The sequence below is a fragment of the Schistocerca gregaria genome, chromosome 1 (genome assembly GCF_023897955.1).
Source record: "Schistocerca gregaria isolate iqSchGreg1 chromosome 1, iqSchGreg1.2, whole genome shotgun sequence".
Classification (NCBI taxonomy): Eukaryota; Metazoa; Arthropoda; class Insecta; order Orthoptera; family Acrididae; genus Schistocerca; species Schistocerca gregaria.
In genome coordinates, this window is record NC_064920.1 from 620,027,531 (window position 1) to 620,048,067 (window position 20,537).

The 20,537-nt window shown below is 41.5% G+C and overlaps 1 protein-coding gene across 1 annotated transcript in view; it reads right to left on the bottom strand.

Moving 5' to 3' along the window:
* Positions 1 to 13,090, bottom strand: part of LOC126359288 (repetitive organellar protein-like) — a 216,905-nt gene extending 203,815 nt beyond the window's left edge. The window contains exon 1 of the mRNA XM_050007619.1: positions 13,041 to 13,090. The gene's annotated coding sequence lies outside the window, so the exon portion shown is untranslated. The remainder of the gene's footprint in view (positions 1 to 13,040) is intronic.
* Positions 13,091 to 20,537: the final 7,447 nt, after the last annotated feature.

The window sequence follows — 20,537 nt, forward strand, 5'->3', positions numbered from 1 at the left end:
ACAAGGTTAAGGTATCGAACACCCAAAGGAAAGTATGTGCTGCAATTACACTACTGGCCATTAAAATTGCTACACCACGAAGATGACGTGCTACAGACGCGAAATTTAACCGACAGGAAGAATATGCTGTGATATGCAAATGATAAGCTTTTCAGAGCATTCACACAAGGTTGGCGCCGATGGCGACACCTACAACGTGCTGACGTGAGGAAAATTTCCAACCGATTTCTCATACACAAACAACAGTTGACTGGCTTTGCCTGGTGAAACCTTGTTGTGATGCCTCGTGTAAGGAACAGAAATGCGTACCATCACGTTTCCGACTTTGATAAAGGTCGGATTGTAACATACCGCGATTGCGGTTTATCGTATCGCGACATTGCTGCTCGCGTTGGTCGAGATCCAATGACTGTTAGCAGAATATGGAACCGGTGGGTTCAGGAGGGTAATACGGAACGCCGTGCTGGATCCCAACGGCCTTGTATCACTAGCAGTCGAAATGACAGGCATCTTATACGCACGGCTGTAACGGATCGTGCAGCCACGTCTCGATCCCTGAGTCAACAGATGGGGACAACAACCATCTGCACGAACAGTTCGACGACGTTTGTAGCAGCATGGTGATCAGCACGAGGACCATGGCTGCAGTTACCCTTGACGGTGCATCACAGACAGGAGCGCCTGCGATGTTGTACTCGACGATGCACCTGGGTGCACGAAAGGTAAAACGTCATTTTTTCGGATGAATCGAGGTTCTGTTTACAGCATCATGATGGTCGCATCCGTGTTTGGCGACATCGCGATGAACGAACATTGGCGGCGTGTATTCGTCATCGCCATACTGGCGTATCACTCGGCGTGATCCTATGGGATGCCATTGGTTACACGTCTCGAGCACCTCTTGTTCGCACTGACGGCACTTTGAACAGTGAACGTTACATTTCAGATGTGTTACGACCGGTGGCTCTACCCGTCATTCGATCCCTGCGAAACCCTACATTTCAGCAGTATAATGCACGACCGCATGTTGTAGGTTCTGTACGGGCCTGTCTGAATACAGAAAAAGTTCGACTGCTGCCCTGGCCAGCACATTCTCCAGATCTCTCACCAATTGAAAACGTCTGGTCAATGGTGGCCGAGCAACTGGCTCGTCACAATACGCCGGTGTTGAAGCTGCATGGGCAGCTGTACCTGTACACGTCATCCAACCTCTGTTTGACTCAATGCCCAGGCGTATCAAAGCTGTTAATACGGCCAGGAGTGGTTGTTCTGGGTACTGATTTCCCAGCATCTATGCAACCAAATTGCGTAAAAATGTAATCACATGTCAGTTCTAGTATAATATATTTGTCCAATGAATACCCTTTTGTCATCTGCATTTCTTCTTGGTATAGCAATTTTAATGGCCAGTAGTGTATATTAACTACAACTTGCAAGCAACAGAAAACGACAAAAGAGGAAATGAGTCTGAGATTGGTTGGAAAAAGGGATCATCAGGTCACATGTTAATATACTGACTGAAATCATAATCATGGAGCCGAAAGATTTCATAAATTATCTTCGAATGAGTTCTGCATGGTAAGTCTGCCCATTTCGTTGAGTACCTACTCATTAGCCGTGTGATCGACCCATATAACCTTCAGCAATCTTCTGTAGTACCATATTTTGAAAGCTTCTGTTCGGTCAGATCACAGGTTCGAATCCTGCCTCGAGCATGGATGTGTGTGATGTCCTTAGGTTAGTTAGGTTTAAGTAGTTCTAAGTTCTAGGGGACTGGTGACCTCAGATGTTAAGTCCCATAGTGCTCAGAGCCATTTGAACCATTTCAACCAAAGCTTCTATTCTCTTTTTGATTAGTTGTTTATGGTCCATGTTTCACTTCCACACATGGCTACACTCCAGACAATTACCGTCACACTTAAATCTATAATTCTTTTCTTCAGAAATGCTTTTCTTGTCATTGCCAGTATACATTTTATAGTTTCTCTACTTCAGCCATCATCAGTTATTTTATTGCCCAAATAACAAAACTCATCTGCTACTTAAAGTGTCTCGTTTACTGATCTAATTCCCTTAGCATCACTTAATTTAATTCGATTACATTCCACTATCCTTGTTTTGCTTTTGTTGATGTTCATCTTATATCATCCTTTCAAGACACTGTCCATTCTGTTCATCTGCCCTCCCAAGCCCTGTGCTGTCTCCGACGGAATTACAGTGTCATCTGGAAACCTCAAAGTTTTTATTTCTCCTCTTTGAACATTAATTACTACACCAAATTTTTCTTTGGCGTCCTTTACTGCTTGTTCAGTGTGCACATTGAATAACAAGGGGTGAGACTACTACCCTGTATCTCCCTTTCAACCAATACTTTCCTTTCACGCCCCTTGATTCATAACTGCCGTCTGGTTTCTTTCCAAGTTGTAAGTAGCGTTTTGGTCCCTCTATTTTATCCCTGCTACCTTCAGAATTTCAAAGAGGGTGTTCCAGACAACAGTGTCAAAAGCTTTCTCTACGTCCATAAATACGACGGGGAGTTAGAAAATAAGTTTCCTCTGTCGACTGTGGTCAGAGTTGTGTGTGAAAGGAAAAAAAAGAGAATGAGACATTAAAGATAAGACATATCTTTATTTTTCTACATAATTTCCAAGTACATTGAGGCATTTGTCATACCGCTTTATAAGATCTTGTGAGCTCGCTCAAGTCCGATTCCAAGTTCTGCCGCTACTCCATCGATGGTGATACGCCGGTTCGCTTTAATCATGTCATCCACCTTCTTGACACTTGCATCTGTAGTGGCCGTACGCGTCTGTCCAGGTCTTGGTGTGTCCTACACGTGCTGACATCCATCACTGAATTGGTGGCACCATCTCTGACCCATACACCTCAACAAGTCGGTTATGAATTCCCGTGCCTGATGCTCCACGTGCCCATTCATAGCAGATAACAGCTCTCACTTCTGCCTTTGACCACGACTCCAAAACGTACCTTCTCTCCATGGCTCTGGGAATAGACTGAGCGACTGGCCTCCGCCTTGCCGCAGACACTGCAACAGCGCCATCTGCTTGATCGCGATCGCCCTCTACCCAATGGTGTATCGGTGTCTTGCACGTGCGTGTTCACCTGCCGTGTCGTCTTTCATCCGTATCACACAACTCTGCCCACAGTCGACAGGCGAAACTTATTTTCCAACTCCTCCTCGTACTATAAACGTAGGTTTTTCTTCCCTTAACCAATCTTCTAAGGTGACTCGTCCAGTCGGTATTGCCTTGCATGCTCCTACATTTCCCCAGAATCCAAACTGATCTTCGTCGATGTCTGCTTCTACCAATTTTTCCATTCTTCTGAAAGGATTCATGTTATTATCTTGCAACCATGACTCATTAAACTAATTATTCGGTAATTTTCACACCTGTCAGTAACTGCTTTCTTTAGAATTGGAATTAGTACATTCTTCTTGAGCCTGAGGTTATTTCGCCTGTCTCACACATCTTACATACCAGATAGAAGAATTTTGTGATGACTGGCTCTCCCAAGGCTACCCGTAGTTCTGACGGAATATCGTCTACCCTCGAGGTCTTGTTTCGACTTAAATCTTTCAGAGCTCATCAAATTCTTCTCATACTATCGTATCTCCCATCTCATCTTCATCTATGCCACTTCCCTCTCTATAACATTCATCTCCCTTGAATATACCCTCTATACAGTCCTTCCACCTTTGGGCTTTCCCTTCTAGGACTGGTTTACCATCTGAGCTCTTGATGTTCACACAGCTGCTTCTCTTTTCCCCAACGGAATCTTTAATTTTCCTGTAGGCGGTATTTGTCTTTTCCCTGGTGAAATATGCTTCTGAATCCTTACATATGTCTTCTGGCCATTCCTACTTAGTAATTTTGTACTTCCTGTCAATCTCATTTTTTACACTTTTATATTCCGTTTCGTCTGCTTCATTTGCTGCATTTTTAAATTTTCTCCTTTCAGCAATTTAAGTAAATATCTCTCATGTTATCCAAGGACTCATACTTGGCCCTGTCTTTTTATCTATTTGATCCTCTGCTGCCATCACTATTTCATCTCTCAAAGCAAAGTTTGCGTGTGAAACAGCTACTGCATCGGCCTTATATCCTACATCACGATATGTGACCGGAAATTAATTATTTATTAAGCACAATAGCATGGAAGGTAAATGAGGAAGAAGAAAGAAAGAAGACCTGTACCAGAGGTTTGGAAAGCCACACATTGGACGAATATTGGGACAGAAGGACTACAATGGTTTGGCCACGTCTTACGAGCATACAGATCCCTTCCTGAGAGAGTCCTCCACCCTCAACCCATGGGAAAACGCCCGAGAGGACGCCCAAGAACGCAATGGAAGGATCGAGTGACGACGATCCTTCAATAAGTGGAACCAGCAGCCTTGGAGGAGGATGCTAGAGACCGGAAAAAATTAAGAGCCGTCTGTAGCAAATTTTGATTAACAGACATTCCTTTTATTGAGTTCTTATGTTTGTAATGGTCTTTTCCTACTGTTTTTCTGCTACTACGGTCGCAGGCCCGAATCCTGCCTTGGGCATGGATGTGTGTGATGTCCTTAGGTTAGTTAGGTTTAAATAGTTCTAAGTTCTAGGCGACTGATGACCTCAGAAGTTAAGGCCCATAGTGCGCAGAGCCATTTGTTCTTCTGCTGTTGGCCTCAGAGGCCCGTTAATGCAATAAACGATGATGATGGTGTTGATGATTAACTTCAGCAGTATTTCTGGGTCGATTCCCTGTTAGGCTTTTGCTTTGAATTGAAGATGTCTCTCGTGTGTGCTGGTATCTGACAGCATGGTTCATGCATACAGACTACTTGAGAATGGTAGTTGTTGGCAACAGGAAGTTTGTTTTTGTTAGGGGAGGGTTTAGTCTGCTGCTACTTGTAGCAGCTGGCTCAGACACCGATGGTTCCAAGGGCCTGGTGCATAAGCCCCAATGCGTTGCTACTTTTCAGTTTTTCGCCAGTGTGGCATGGATAAGCAGGCCCTGGGGTATGCAGCTGGGTCAGCCTGCATGGGTGGCAAGATGTGAGAAAGTTTTTCAGATAAGTTTAAGCGACCTGTGATGGTTTAATCACGTGTGTTCTTACGCGATCGCAATGAAAAAAGTGCTGCAGTTTTTAAATATTCCACATATTGCAATCGATTTTCTGTTTTTAAATAAACTGCATTCCACACACCATCTTGTATCCCATAAATTTCTTAAATGAACAATATTCTACACATTGTCTAAATTGTTTGAATAATATTCCATAAATACAGTCGATCAATAAATATTTCCAGAAGGGGGAGGGAGGCAAGGAAAACTGAGGGATATTGATGTAATTAATAAGCCAATAAACTAATACAGTGGGGGGGGGAGTGGGGGGGGCGTGGGAGGGGGTGGTTCCTTGAATAACCTGAAGCAGCTTGTGAATGCCGAAAGTGGCACAATTGAGCTATTTCCCGCCAAGTTTTTCAATCAGTTTAATTAAGTAGTCAATTAATTTGGTATTACAAGTGGTGCTGGGTCTCTGAGAGGGTGGCAGGGTGACATGAAAAACCACTCAACCACACAATATATTAAGAATGGATTATCCCCAGGGGATCATAATCTTCATAGCAGAACAATAGCTTAAGGACCTGTCAATCAAAAGAGTACAATAAATTTGCCCCTGAATGTTTTCTTGCCCCTGATAAAGGCAACCTGCGCTAAGAAGTTGTGATCGTTCTCTCCTTGCCCCACTACTAAACCAACTGGTGCCATGTTTATACAGTACTGTGGCTGACATGAAGCACATAAACTGACATAACAATTACCCATCGAAAGCAAAAGCAACAATGTGTCCATCTACCCATACAAGCTGCATAAAGTAAACATTGTGTCATTAGCACCCCATGTGACATAGCTCAATTGTCCCTGTACTACGGAATACCAATGGAAAGCGTAGTGCACTTGGCTAGGCTGATTTCTGAAGAGAAACAGAAGAAAAGGAAACTTAAAGACTATGGTACTAAGCACATACACTCAATTATGAAGAGGGTTCAAAGGTAATTGCTCCTTTCTGTAGAATGGGAATGATTCTCACTTAACAACTAAGCGCAACTATCGTTCTCTAAAAAAAGAATCATACAACCTATGCCATTCCATTCCAACATACCAACAAAAAGCAATGTATAGTATCTTTCTCTACAAAATGTAATCATATTACAATTGTCATCCTACAGGATATCAAAATCTAAGTAGTTATGTTTCAGCAGTCACTAACATTAACTCATGTTTCATTACCCAGTCTGGATTAATTCATTCCAATTTCATTTGGCTCTCTCTTATGAGATTTTTACAGGTCATGGGAAAGTTTGATTAAAATATTCCCGTAACATTACCCTACCTCCTTTTTTTCAAATTTATGCAGATACAGTAGCGCCTTAATTCCTCTATCTCTTGAATGAAAGGTTAAGTGCTATCTTTTTAATGTGATCAGCAAGAAGAGAAAGTAGAATTATCTTACTGACGGGAGTGGCGCTAAAATCGACATGAAAGAAATATGAATATTTGTGTTGTGTACCAATGCTTCTTTTAAAAGGATCAGACTTCTTGAGATGAATTTAGAATAGAATCAGATTCGTTTATTGATCATGAGTATACATTTAAGACAGCAGGAATGGCGGCCGATCAGTAGCCTCACTGTATTAGTAACATAAAACTTTATTAAGTGCTCACCATTATAAGGCTGCGAAACATTTAAAACAATGTTAGGGTAGGAAATATTAGTAATCTTAAACAAAAGTGATACAGCTTTGAATCCTATATAATTGATCTATGTTGTACAGAACATTACTTTCTGCTTTCCATTCAGACAGAAAATATGCCAAGAAGCGATAGAGACAAGAAGAGCTGAGCTATAGCTATCAGTTGTTTTACAACAAAAACATAACGAAAATATTACACAGAGACTATAATTTCTACACCTTCTCGTATCTTGGAAAGCTGTGGATTCTTTTTCATAATGTTCTGTTACATAGCGTTCATTGAATCATCACTCTGCATTTACACTCATATAGGAGAGATCGTTTCTTTTTACTGTCTATTACTGTCACAGTTCACTCATATTTATAAGTAGCATCACTCAACATACACAGACAACATGCACCCACTCACCCACCCACCCACCCACCCACACACACACACACATGCACACACACATTACATTTTGTATGTGCATACATACATATATACATATATACATGCACATACTTCGATGTAGTTCTTCATTTTTCACTTAAACTTAGTGATTATGTAACTGATGTAGGAAAACAACAGTTGGATTTTATTCGATGAAGGCTAAATTTAGTGCTATAGTTCATTTACAAAGCGCCTAAAATAATCTGATTAACATATTCTCAACATTCGACGAAGTGGATCTAAGGACAGGTAACAGGTGATGTTAGTAGTAGGGTAATGGGGCTCCGACCCAAATTTTTATATAAAATTGATATCAAATTGATATGAAAATTCATTAAATTGATCAATTAAATACAGTAATTGATAGGAAATTCAAATTTGGGTGGATTTTTTCTCTACTCATGCGACCAGTATTGGTGGGAGATGTTATTATGGGAGCATCATGATGTGGTTGATGAATGAGATGAATATGAAGGATAGAGCACCTATCAATAGCTATACTACAGGTATGCATTCAAAGGGACTGTAGTCACAGTTCACTAAATGAGGAATGGAAGACTCCGATAACAGAAAAGTGTAGGAGATAGAAGCAAAAGAATTAAGTTCAGAAGATTGTGCAATGCAGAGTGATGGAGCCAAGATGATTGTCACAACTGATACATGCTGATGCACATGCGCAAATTTCCAAGATATTCCACATTAAGCATTCACTTATCCAAAACAGAAGAGGCTCGCAGTTGATGCCAATCCGCTTCAGTGGAAGTATATTCACGTTCATGATATTTACCATTGAAGAGCTTCAGCAGGTCATCCCATCCACTTTTCCCTCCACCAACCCATCCACACTGCTGTGTGGTATGCATTCTACCGAAGAGCTTTTGGTTTCTGACAGGGATGAGTTTAACAGCCACGTTTCCTGTAAGAAAACAGATGAGGACTGCATCCATAGCCTCTTACAAGCACAATGGGAAGAGTTATATTGGATGAGTGCCTGAAGAAGAAGATAAATACTGTCCAGCAGATAATGGCTATGCAGCGGAACAGTAACGAGATGCATTCTGCAAGTCAGGCAGACCGAAGCTGTTGTTATAACTGCCTGCCATTTTCGAAGTTCAGAGTCCGTTTTCCATCTCACAAGAGATATCTGCCTCCTATCCAGAGGACCAAGCAACTGGTCTACTTCACAATTATGCCACCAGAGGCGCTTGAAATTGAAACACAGCATATGATCTCATCGGGGATATAAGGTCGCCCCAGCAGCTGTGCAGTCTCACTTGTAGTCAACAAAAAGTATCAGCTGAGATCGATCAGCACTGCTCAGCCACAGCAACAGCAGTAGAATAGGAGAGTGATTAATAGCTGTGTTTACTGTTGTGTGATGGAGATGATGTCTTTGTGCTGCTATTATTGCTTCTAACTATTTTTCTTCTTTGCTCATCAGTGGATGCGATGTCCTCCAGCTTGTCAGAGTCTACAGCAGCAACATGTCCCAGCCTGTCGGGATCTGCAGCAGCAGCACCCTGGGACCCTGTTGAGCACCTGTCAGCTTGATGGAGCAAGACAATGAGAAGTTATTGTCAACTGAAGACACACGGGAAGCCCTTGACTTGCTGAAGAGCACCGGAGATCCTAATCAGCATGACGCAGAGGGCAGTGGACCCATCACAGAATATTCCAGTAATACTGCATGGACAAATTGAGGATGTAGTAGATGAGAAGATACCAATTATGTACTGTGATCCACTACTGTTCACTTCAGTGTATAGTGCTTGAAGATGTTCACATACCGGTATGGAAGCAACCACAGACAGAGACTGGCATCTTGTGATAGAGGTCGAGATTGCAGCTAAAAGAATTAAGTGAGGTTTACAGAGGTGGAATGGGATGACCTGTGTCTTGCAGAAGCGTACATCAAGCAGCAGTTGACTGCTGAGTGTCATCCAAGCCATACTCCTCCTGACATTTAACCTTCGGCTCTAACTCTCTCCATTACAACAGTCTATGATGACTCTGCACTCCATCTGAAATTGGATGATACAGCACTAGACTGTTACAACTATGTTTGGTCTGTAGGTGGTGCTATCCATTGTGTTGGGAAGAGTGAACAGATGGCTGCCTTGTGTTAAAGCTGTGTATAGGAACATTGCAGAGTATCTCTGTATGAACAGCGTGCATTTAGACAACTTGGAATAGTGGTTCAATATGGTAGCAATGGAAAGTAATGTACTACCAGTAAGTTTGAGAGAAATATGTGCTGAAGTCTGTACTTACAAGAAGGCTTTTATTTTTTATATTCTGTATTGGTGATAAGATAAACAATGAATGTGTTGATGTAGTGCATCTCATGTATAGTTACTGAATAACGATGTATATAACGATGCATGTATTTTATTTTTTACCTCCTTGTTATATGACGTGTACTAAAGCTATTTCTACCAGTATTTTCGCTGCAAATATGCAACAGCAGAAAATTATGTCATTTAACTAAATTCTCTGTAAAAGTCCATTGCATGCCAGTACCTGATATAGTAGGTATCACAGCAGAGTGGGGGAAGCAGCAAGACTTTGTTGTAAGTGACTGGAGCTGTGATGACATGCAAGAAGACCAGAAGAAGAACGGTGCACTTCTTCCTGACTACATACATGCAGTAACTGTAGGTCTATCCAACTGGAGCACAACGAATATTCTCACGTAACTGCTAACACATTTGCATGGAGTCCGTTTTGAGCATGTATGTGTATTTTCAAAGTCAAAGTTTCAGCCCAAATACCAGCTATTACAGGAGATATTGCAGAGTGTAGATGATGCGACGTACACGACATTCAGTGAGACCAGTGATGTCCCTCCATCGTAAAAAGCAAAGCCAAACACAGTGTTCATATTTGACAATGTTGCCGTGGAAAACCAAGTTCGAATTCGGCGATATTTCTGTTTTGGTCGCCATATGACTTGATGTATTTTATCGGAGCCAGACATATTCCAGAATCCCAAGATAGCTGGTGATTGATAATGCAAACCTAATTATAGCATTCAAACAGGACAATCTGAATTAAAAACATTTGCAATGCTCATGTAGGAAGCGATACATTGCGACAGATGGGGGTCCAGCGCCCACTGGCATTATCGCTCACTGTTTGACATATTCACAGCTACGTTCCCGTACTAGGTACTGGCGTGTGGTGTGGGCTATCATGTTCCTTACGACAACTTTCCCTTTCTAAAGCAGAAGTGCGTTGTTGCATCCCACTTAGTTCAGGGTGTCAGTGCATGTTCGAGTCGTGGCTCTCACACCTAACACTTATATTTAATCTCTGCAACGCATTCGTTACTTTTTGTTCTATTTTTGTTTCTACACTGTCAGCTACGTGATCTAGATTTTTAGCTAGCGACACAAAAATTTTCTGGGTATGGTAACACGTCATAACGTGTAAAACTGCTGCTGCTGGACAAAAACCAACGTTTCGGACACGCTTGCACCGGCCTTCTTCTGTTTCTAATGTGTACAGCAGCAGTAGTTTTATATATTATGACCCGGTACCATACCCAGAAAATTATTATCTCGACTGACTCTGGCCGTGGAAACCTATGCAATTATATTTTGGCTAGCGATTTCGTCTGAGCCTCCAGTGCTTGTTCCACTCTGTCGAGTTCGGCTACCTCTCGTCAAATTTCTGGACTTTCCTTGGAATACCTTTGCTTTGTACTACCAACCCTGAGACTTGTTCCCGCAGACCATCTGTTTCTCCCTTAAGATATGAGACTATGACTTTATCTCATTCATCTACGACCTGATTTAGTCGACCGACTAAACGTTCATCGCGTTCCACTTCTTTCATTTCCCTTTCCAACCGTTATGCTTTTTCTCTTTCCTCCCTCTCTAAGTGTTCTGCTTTTTCTCTTTCCTCTCTTTCTAAGCGATCTGTGGTTACTATAATTTTAACTAATGTACTCTCCACTTGAGCTATTAGAGCCTTTTCTCTTTCGAGACGCTCCTCTTTTTGGCGTTTCTCTCTTTCCCTTTCTCTCAACTCGAGATTTGCCAGCAACACGGTTAGAAATTCATTCGCCGATGCTGGCTGTGGTAGCACATCAGCTGTGTTGTTTTATTTGAGTCGTCACTTGAGCTGACGCCTGTCTGCTGTTCCAGCTGTCGACCACTAGCAGCAGGCACCGTTTCCTCTACATTGCTCTGTTCAGTTTCCAAATTGTGGATTGCTGAAACAGCTTCATCATCGATGCCTGTTGAGTCGTCCATGCCTAATTTTCCCTCTTTGCTGGTCTTAACCGTACTTGTAGTAACATTATTACCCCCAAAAGACACAAAAAATACAAAAATACGCCACTTAGTCTAACACAAACAAATACACTGTACACACAATAATACACTATATCCTAATCAACTCACACCGAAAAACTCAGTTGTAGCACCTTGGTAAGAAAAATAAAAATTACTCTTGAATGCAACTCTTGAACGACCTGTAGCCACACAGCTGATTGTGTAGCTTATCACACAAAATATCTACATCAATTGAAAGAATATGGCTATGCTTGAACTTTAGCACTATAATCAAACAAACACCTTTTTTATACTTATGTGGCCAGTTGCACTAATTAAAGTACTGAACGTCAAAATTTATTTAATCAGTAAGCACTCTGCACGACCCCACAGTTACCTAATGATTCTAATACTGAACCTGGGAGCTTATGTAATCGCTTCCTTACCTTGGTAAGCAATCTCTGTTGCTCGTCACCCCACATCAATTATGCGAAGTCTATTTTGTACAATAATAATATGGCAGCTACAGTGTATCCCAGTCCAGCAGCTGGGGTTGTTTATTTTCTGTGCTCAGTAATGAATTGTAGTTGTTATAAGTGGGTGGAACAGAACATTTACAGACTAACACACTGTAAAAATTGTTATTATACATACATAAGCATAATCTGGTATTATTAATTTTTCAATAAATATTGTACCCACTGACCTGTAAACTGCATACCGAACAGCAATATTTGTTTAGTTCAGGCCCCACAAGTTGGGCGCCATTTGTACGGCTAATGCCCAGGTCCGGACACCGTCTCAAGTATACTTATGGTGTCCTCAACGAAAGTGACGAAAATAGTGTAAGGAAATCTTAACGCCTATTTTTGTTGATATTTACGCCCAGCAAGAGCGTCAATAGAGTACTTATATGGCGGAGCAGACACAAGAAAAAATGATGATAATATGGGGGACCAAAATCTATACTTTCATGAAATAGTTCTTTGAGCTCTGATCATTTAATAGCATGAGACTCACCGCCTTGTTAATATAGGATTCCATGAGGCACTTTTGGAATCTTTCTGCATGAAGCGTTTATAGGGACAAAAACTTGGACATAACCTCAGGGATTACATCTCGTGTTATCAAATCAAAAACTTGCTGCAGGATATCTTTACTGTAGTGAAATTAATTAAAAGGAACCCTTGAATTAAAGAAACCATTTCCTTTTCCAACGAAATAATCTTTGTTTTGCCAGGAAGCAGTCAATGTCTAACCGAACTGAAAGTTTTAGTTTTTACTTTAATATGAAATAAATTAATTTATGCACTTTCTTTTCTTTACTAACTATGATTGAAATTCTTTTAAAGCGTCCGTTCATGACGGAACACAATGAAATTATTCCTATGCAAGATGTCTGCTAAGAATGGTCGATTGCTCGGCCATTCTTGATGTTTATGCAGCGAATGAAAACCTTGAAAAATAAACCTTATTTTTACTTCTGGATGGTCACTATATACATGAAAGAAAAATGCACAGTTAGCATAAATTACAATATATTATTTAAAATTCACAACTTACAATGCGAAATGGCTGCTGTAGGGGCTTCAGAGCTAGAACAGAGAGTGTGTGTAATAACGCTGATCTTTTTCGTTCCTTGCACCAGCGAGTAAAAGCACAATTACATTGCTACATACAATCTACACAATTATTTTATAGAGTCTTTTGCTTCGTTATTATTTCGTTTAATTACAAATTACCTTTCTGACAGTTAATTACACGCGCATTTTCAGAGTCCTGGGGTGATATTTTCAATAATTTGAAGTTTTACTATTTTCATTTTACTTCATTTTGTGTCCGACTTGTCGTCGCATGATTTAATATTTTGTCCTCCTTATCGGTACAATGTCGTTCAATGATTTTGTAAAGATATGTGCAGATTGCTGGAATCGCTCATAATTTTGGTTTCTCATTATTGATAAAACAAGAAAACTGAATGATGGTATGTATAGACGGAACTTACATGAGTTCCTACATCAGTATACGCATCACCGTGTCTCAAGACTGTGCTGATGTCACACTTCTTCTAGGAATTGGCGGGAAACTCGAAATGGCAGGTGCCCTTTCCAAGACTCCAACCATAGTCCTAATGGGCAAAGCCCAAGTACACTCTCCTACATAGGAAAACGGTTAAGTTGCAGGAGAGGAAGGTTAGGTTAGTGTACTTTACTTACATTGAGTGGCAAATTACAGTCCAGATCGGTTCTAATTACATAATAATAATAATAATAATAATAATAATTTGTTTTCATTACACACCTATATGCATAGCGCTGCACAACGAGTGCCCAAAATCGCAATACAGTTAAAAATTCACGATGTCATACAATTGGTGTGATCCTGCTGAATAAAAATTCACAGTACCACTTGAAACTAGTAGCTGACACTGTATAGGATGATCCTTTTTACCTACAAGTCGAAATAAATCTATCTGCTCGTATTGTGAATGGGTGGGAAAAAGGCTGGAGTGAAAGGTACTATATTTTTGGCGAGAAATCTATTCTGCTGATGTGATGTTGGTGATGGGCAGAGAGCAATTTAATAAGTAGATTACCTGTGAGGATACAGCTAAAGACTGTGTCTGTAGCCTACTGCACAACGAATCGAAGGAGGTGGTAATGGATGAGTGTATGGGGAATACTTCTCAGCAAATAATGGTGATGCAGTAGGGTGGACTGAATCTGCATTTTACAAATGTAGAAACTACAGCATGTGCTGGAGCTATTCATGTTTCCACCATGGCTGGTCATCCACACTGTAGGAGATGACTTCACATGCCCACCACCATCCCTCTTTAGCAACCGCTTGTGTGCCTAGCCGTTTGACATCAGAGTTCACTACAAACGCCTCCCACTGTGTTGCTGTATGCTGTACTTGACAAACACTCTGCAGGCCTGATTCTCAAAACTCAAATAAATGGTACTCTCTTTATTTCTCGACAACTTAATCCTATTCTACTTCCCCTGAGAGGTCACCATGGTATGGTTGCTTAGTAACTTGTATACTGATACATGGTAAGAAAGGATAGGACAGCAAACCGTAACTGAAGTGTAGGAAGGCCAATACACGCTACGACAACTGCTGGAAAATGCTTCACTGTTCTAATTACACATCAACAATGTCGTGAAAAAAAACAGCATTCGTAAACAACGGGTCGTAGTGCAACACACATACGGGGAATTGAGAAGTATCATTATAATAGCACAACTACAGCAAAAACCAAACCCCAAAGATTGCATTGGGGCAGCAGCTGTACATGTATTCATCTCGATTTGTGGTCAAGGACTAACCAGCTTAGAACTCGTCTTACCTTCCCTCCCACCACCCCTCATCCCTCCATCTCCTCACAATAGGTAGGGATACAGACCTGTTCTATATTGTCACTGGTGGCACACAGAGAGACCCATCTCGTCGCAGTGATATACTGTTTCTGGGATGTGGAAATCAGTCACAGATCGACATGAGACTCGAGAAAAGGACTTTTCCTGCAAGCCATTAACCATTTCTCTCGGAAAGCCTGCCCCCTCTTGAATAACAACAAAATTCCGGAAAACTCTACAGAATGCTTTTTCTAACCCCGGCTGGTTGGGAAACGGGCCGCTAGCTACGAGCAGAATCTTTGGGCAGCCGCAGTCGAAGGCAGCTTCACCAGCTGAGCACACAGCTTGCGAGGCTCATGCCATCGATGCAGGCAGAAGCTGCACATGCACAATAGGCCGTAATTCCAGTGGGTCACAGAAAAAAGCGAGATAAAAATCGGCTCTCCTCCACAAAGATGACCGTGTGTTGTTTGTCTAAAAGTGCAGCTGAGGCTGCCTAGGAGAACCACACACTATTAGCACTCGCCTTTACAAGGCCCCACCATTCTGAGAGAGAAAACATTTCAATCTAACAAGTGTATTGAACGTCTATGGTCCCCTCATAAGCGAGCATCTATTAAAAAAAAAACACACACACACACACAAGTGCAACGATAAAAAACAATCCTGTTTCCACAACAATAGACGTAGTCCATTTTCTGTTAGTTTTATGAACAAAATTGGAATAATTTGAGAGCATTCCTCGTACATGAGCACATTACACTCATTTCAGATGATTGAATTATCAATACAGAATGGCACTTATTAGTGATTTTTATGTTCGACTGGAGGATATAATTCACATCTCTCTCTTTCTCTTTCTCCACCTCCCATTACTCTGTCACATACAATAACATAAAAAAAAAAAACAGAAATTTACAGCACTGCCGCCGATTACAGATGACCAAAGTATAGAGGTCAGAGGTCTATAGCGGTACAGTTGATAGGTGTATTAACTGATCTCACATCTCCTATACAAGTCCACCCTGTGTAAAATCGAAAAAAAATCCACTACTTTGCTGCAAAAACTACCGATCACTGCAGAATGTCCTTGTTATTTCGAAATTTTCAGTGTATTAAAGAAAAAATGAGAACTTAAACTCTGAAGAAAAAAAGACTTATAGTCTAACGAAACATCTACATTAACCAGTTTATTTCAGTTTGATGCGCAAAATTACGTGGTTTCAGAGTGTTCCTGGCATTAAAATGAGTGTCTGTAAACAAATGATCATGCATGTGTTTATTGCAGACATGTGAAATAACATTACAGAATACAGACTTTCATGCTCTCTGTTCACATGTTGGAACATTGGTAAAAGGTAAAAGCCGTAGAATTCGAGACTTCGAGATTGATAATATGCATGCAGAGTCTCTATTTGTATGTGTGTAGAGCTATCAGTGGTGGGTGGTTGCAGTTTGAACCCCTAACGAGCTAACTGTTAACTACGTGGGACGCTGCCAGTGACAATGACAGTGCTGGAGAGATGTACTCTGTAGGTAGGGAGAAGGGAAACTGTTACAGCCCACGATGCTAAGTGCAGTCTACACACTGTCAACTAACAAATAACTAGGGTAATATATATATTATACACCCGAAATCTATGGATTGTAGATGTTCTCACAGGATTATAGGTATGAATCACAGTTGGATAGTATAATCACGAGACGTGAAGCTCATCTGGTAAGCAATAAGAGCATATGCTTATGGGAAGAATATCTGAGCAGCAATAGAAGTCAGTTCTGTACACAAGTCAACTCCTTGTTGTAGATTCCTAAACAATGGCGTGGAAGTGAAATGAACATGTAGTACTGTTTCCAGACTTTAAATTTTCAGTAGGTGCTCAGTACACAAGTCTGTGGACAAGATCCCTGAAGTGTCGTAGCAGTACACGGAATTGTTTCCAGACTTCGAGTATCCAATGTATCCATCATCTGCGCCATTCATTAAGCATCATCTAAGTACGAAGCGAGTGTTACTATACTTTTCATGAGTGTTATATCCAAAATGCATGCATGTAGATCATCAGGAAAGGCAGAAGTCAGGATTTTTTTGCGGGCTAGTGTATAAGACACGTATATATACTCATATAAAATCAAGCAACGCGTGGGTACGTCAGTAATATGACCAAATACATATGGAAAATTATCGAAAATTATGAAAATAATATAAGATCGGTAAAATTCGAGGAAAACCTGGCATAATTACAACAAATTGATGGGAAATGCGTATAATTGAGGGAAATACGACGAAACAATTTAAAATCACGAAAATCTAGCAAAATTACGTAAACTGACTGAAAATACATAAAATTAGGGAAAAAACCATAAAAGGCAGAGAAGTGAGACAGGTTGGTAGTAACAAACGTTCAAGACCAAGAAAGGTTCAAAATTAAGCTCTGTCTGCATTCAGTTTTTATTCCCCCTCCCCTCCTCCCCTATAAACTACATGGGTGTTCGTAGCACATACTTCAACAAAGCCGAAACAAGTATTACAGAGAAGCGCTGCATTAAAGCAGGAAAAGAAATGAATCCCAATCCAGGAAAGTGCTTCATACATGCAGTCGAATATAGATATTACGGAAATAGTGTTGGTTCTCATAAGCAATGTTATTCCATAAGTATTAAGGAGAAGAATCGATTTGTTTAACACATTGACTGCCTCGTGAGCCAGTGTTGGCTCACAGTTACAACGTTTGTGACGTCACGTGAGCCATAATTGGTTCATGTATACATTGTTCTGGGGGCCGCATGAGGCATAAATGGCTCACATGCAGAGTTGTGTTTAGAGGCCTTGTGAGTCCGTGAGCCTTATAGGACTTCAACTATGGGTTTAAAAGTGATGGCTCCACTGAACTCTCTCATGTTCGTAGCACTCAATATTGTTGCAGTTGGTAGCCATGGTGATTCCTAACAGCAACCGTCAGACATACATATAAATATAACGATGATATGGTGCCTGCAAAACGTAAAAATGGCATGGAAGTTTTGAAACCCAAAGCTGTCATGGGCTACAATGCCCCCAAATCATTTATTGATGTACCCAATCAGATGAGCTCATACACAAAGACACTTTGGCGTACGGTTAAATGATACAGAAAGATCGTTTTTAAAATCGTTTTTGAAACATCCGTTGTAAATGCTCAAGTGCTGTACAACTTGGCAGACAAAGGATCCAAGTCTCGCATACAAATAATTTCTTTCAGTGAGCGCTTGACTCTACTGCTATTGAATGCCAAAGATACATAACCACTAGCAACACTACAACCGTTCTACGAAGATAACAGCAATCACCTTGTGACTGTAGAGGGACCAAAGCAGAGCAGTCGAAGATGATGTTCGGGCTGTTATAAGCGCCTGCGAAGAACAAAAGAAAGAAAGGATACTGCTAAGAAAGTGAAGAGGGTGTGCAATAAATGAGGCAGTTTTATGTGCAATGAGTGTTTTAGTGGCATTCACAATGCTGTGTTGAAGAAGTAGAATATTCTAAGATCTTTATTCATGAACATTATTGTCAGAACAAGTAAAAAATTTGTAAATAATACAGTATTATATGTAGCTAATATTGTCAAAAAAACTAAATGTTTGAATCATTTCGTGATAAAAGATGTTTTTTATACCTATTGTGGTTTTAAATCATGTGAGCAACATGTGGCTCATGTGGCCACAGATTTTAATTGTGTTAAAGTGTTGTTGTTGTTGGGCCATGTGAGTCATATATGGCTCACGCTTTTTTATCAGTCTAGATCACTCATAAATTGACATTTTATCAAGTAACTTAATTATACATGTTCAAAAGAAGACACCTGATGCACGAAATCAATTTGGCTTCAGAAGTAATATTTGCGATTTCAGTGTAGCAGAGCAACGCATGGTCCAAATTTCATCATGGCAATGAATGTGTTAACAGACTGAAGCAATTTCCTAGCGAGGGTGGACTGAAGCCAAATATATCTGCCTTAACAGTGCGAGGAGGGAGTACTCTTGGAGACACGATGTTAGGACGAAATTGCTACACTCCTGGAAATTGAAATAAGAACACCGTGAATTCATTGTCCCAGGAAGGGGAAACTTTATTGACACATTCCTGGGGTCAGATACATCACATGATCACACTGACAGAACCACAGGCACTTAGACACAGGCAACAGAGCATGCACAATGTCGGCACTAGTACAGTGTATATCCACCTTTCGCAGCAATGCAGGCTGCTATTCTCCCATGGAGACGATCGTAGAGATGCTGGATGTAGTCCTGTGGAACGGCTTGCCATGCCATTTCCACCTGGCGCCTCAGTTGGACCAGAGTTCGTGCTGGACGTGCAGACCGTGTGAGACGACGCTTCATCCAGTCCCAAACATGCTCAATGGGGGACAGATCCGGAGATCTTGCTGGCCAGGGTAGTTGAATTACACCTTCTAGAGCACGTTGGGTGGCACGGGATACATGCGGACGTGCATTGTCCTGTTGGAACAGCAAGTTCCCTTGCCGGTCTAGGAATGGTAGAACGATGGGTTCGATGACGGTTTGGATGTACCGTGCACTATTCAGTGTCCCCTCGACGATCACCAGAGGTGTACGGCCAGTGTATGAGATAGCTCCACACACCATGATGCCGGGTGTTGGCCCTGTGTGCCTCGGTCGTATGCAGTCCTGATTGTGGCGCTCACCTGCACGGCGCCAAACACGCATACGACCATCATTGGCACCAAGGCAGAAGCGACTCTCATCGCTGAAGACGACACGTCTCCATTCGTCCCTCCATTCACGCCTGTCGCGACACCACTGGAGGCGGGCTGCACGATGTTGGGGCGTGAGCGGAAGACGGCCTAACGGTGTGCGGGACCGTAGCCCAGCTTCATGGAGACGGTTGCGAATGGTCCTCGCCGATACCCCAGGAGCAACAGTGTCGCCATTCGACGGCCAACACCGCGGTTCCTGGTGTGTCCGCTGTGCCGTGTGCGTGATCATTGCTTGTACAGCCCTCTCGCAGTGTCCGGAGCAAGTATGGTGGGTCTGACACACCGGTGTCAATGTGTTCTTTTTTTCATTTCCAGGAGTATATATTATCCTACATGTGAGAAAAAATAGCTAACAGCAGACCAGGAATACTGTATGCAAGAGGAAGGCTACCAGGTCCGTGGTGATGCTACTGTAAACGTCGCTGTTTCTTCAAGTGCATTTTCATGGTGCTGGGCGTGGGTGGTAGCTCAATGTATCAACTAACGAAAATATTCATGTCGTTTTTTCTTGCTCTATTTCGTAGTGAGGCGTAGCCTCATCTGTCAAAAGCGCTTATACTACCAACAAGCACGACTGGATACTTATGTATCGAGGATACGTATGTTTCCGACTTAAAAAATACGTGTAAAATCCGTCAGTTTCTTAAGAGACAGAACAGCAGTCTCCCGACTTTGTTCTAGTTGGTTTATAAGCAGTTCAAGCGACGGATATACACCGACGATACGTTTGTAGTGATGAACAGCTCGGTCACCAGAATAGTGTAGAAGGAAGTAGTTTTATCTTTAAGTTTGTCACTGTAGTGATTGGAGTAAGAAACATGTAGGGTGGTTGTAAGTCAGGTGTTGGACGTATATGTCCTGCATTAGAGCATTAACAGCGCTGCGTTCCGCACAACTAATACTTTGGAAACCATATGGCT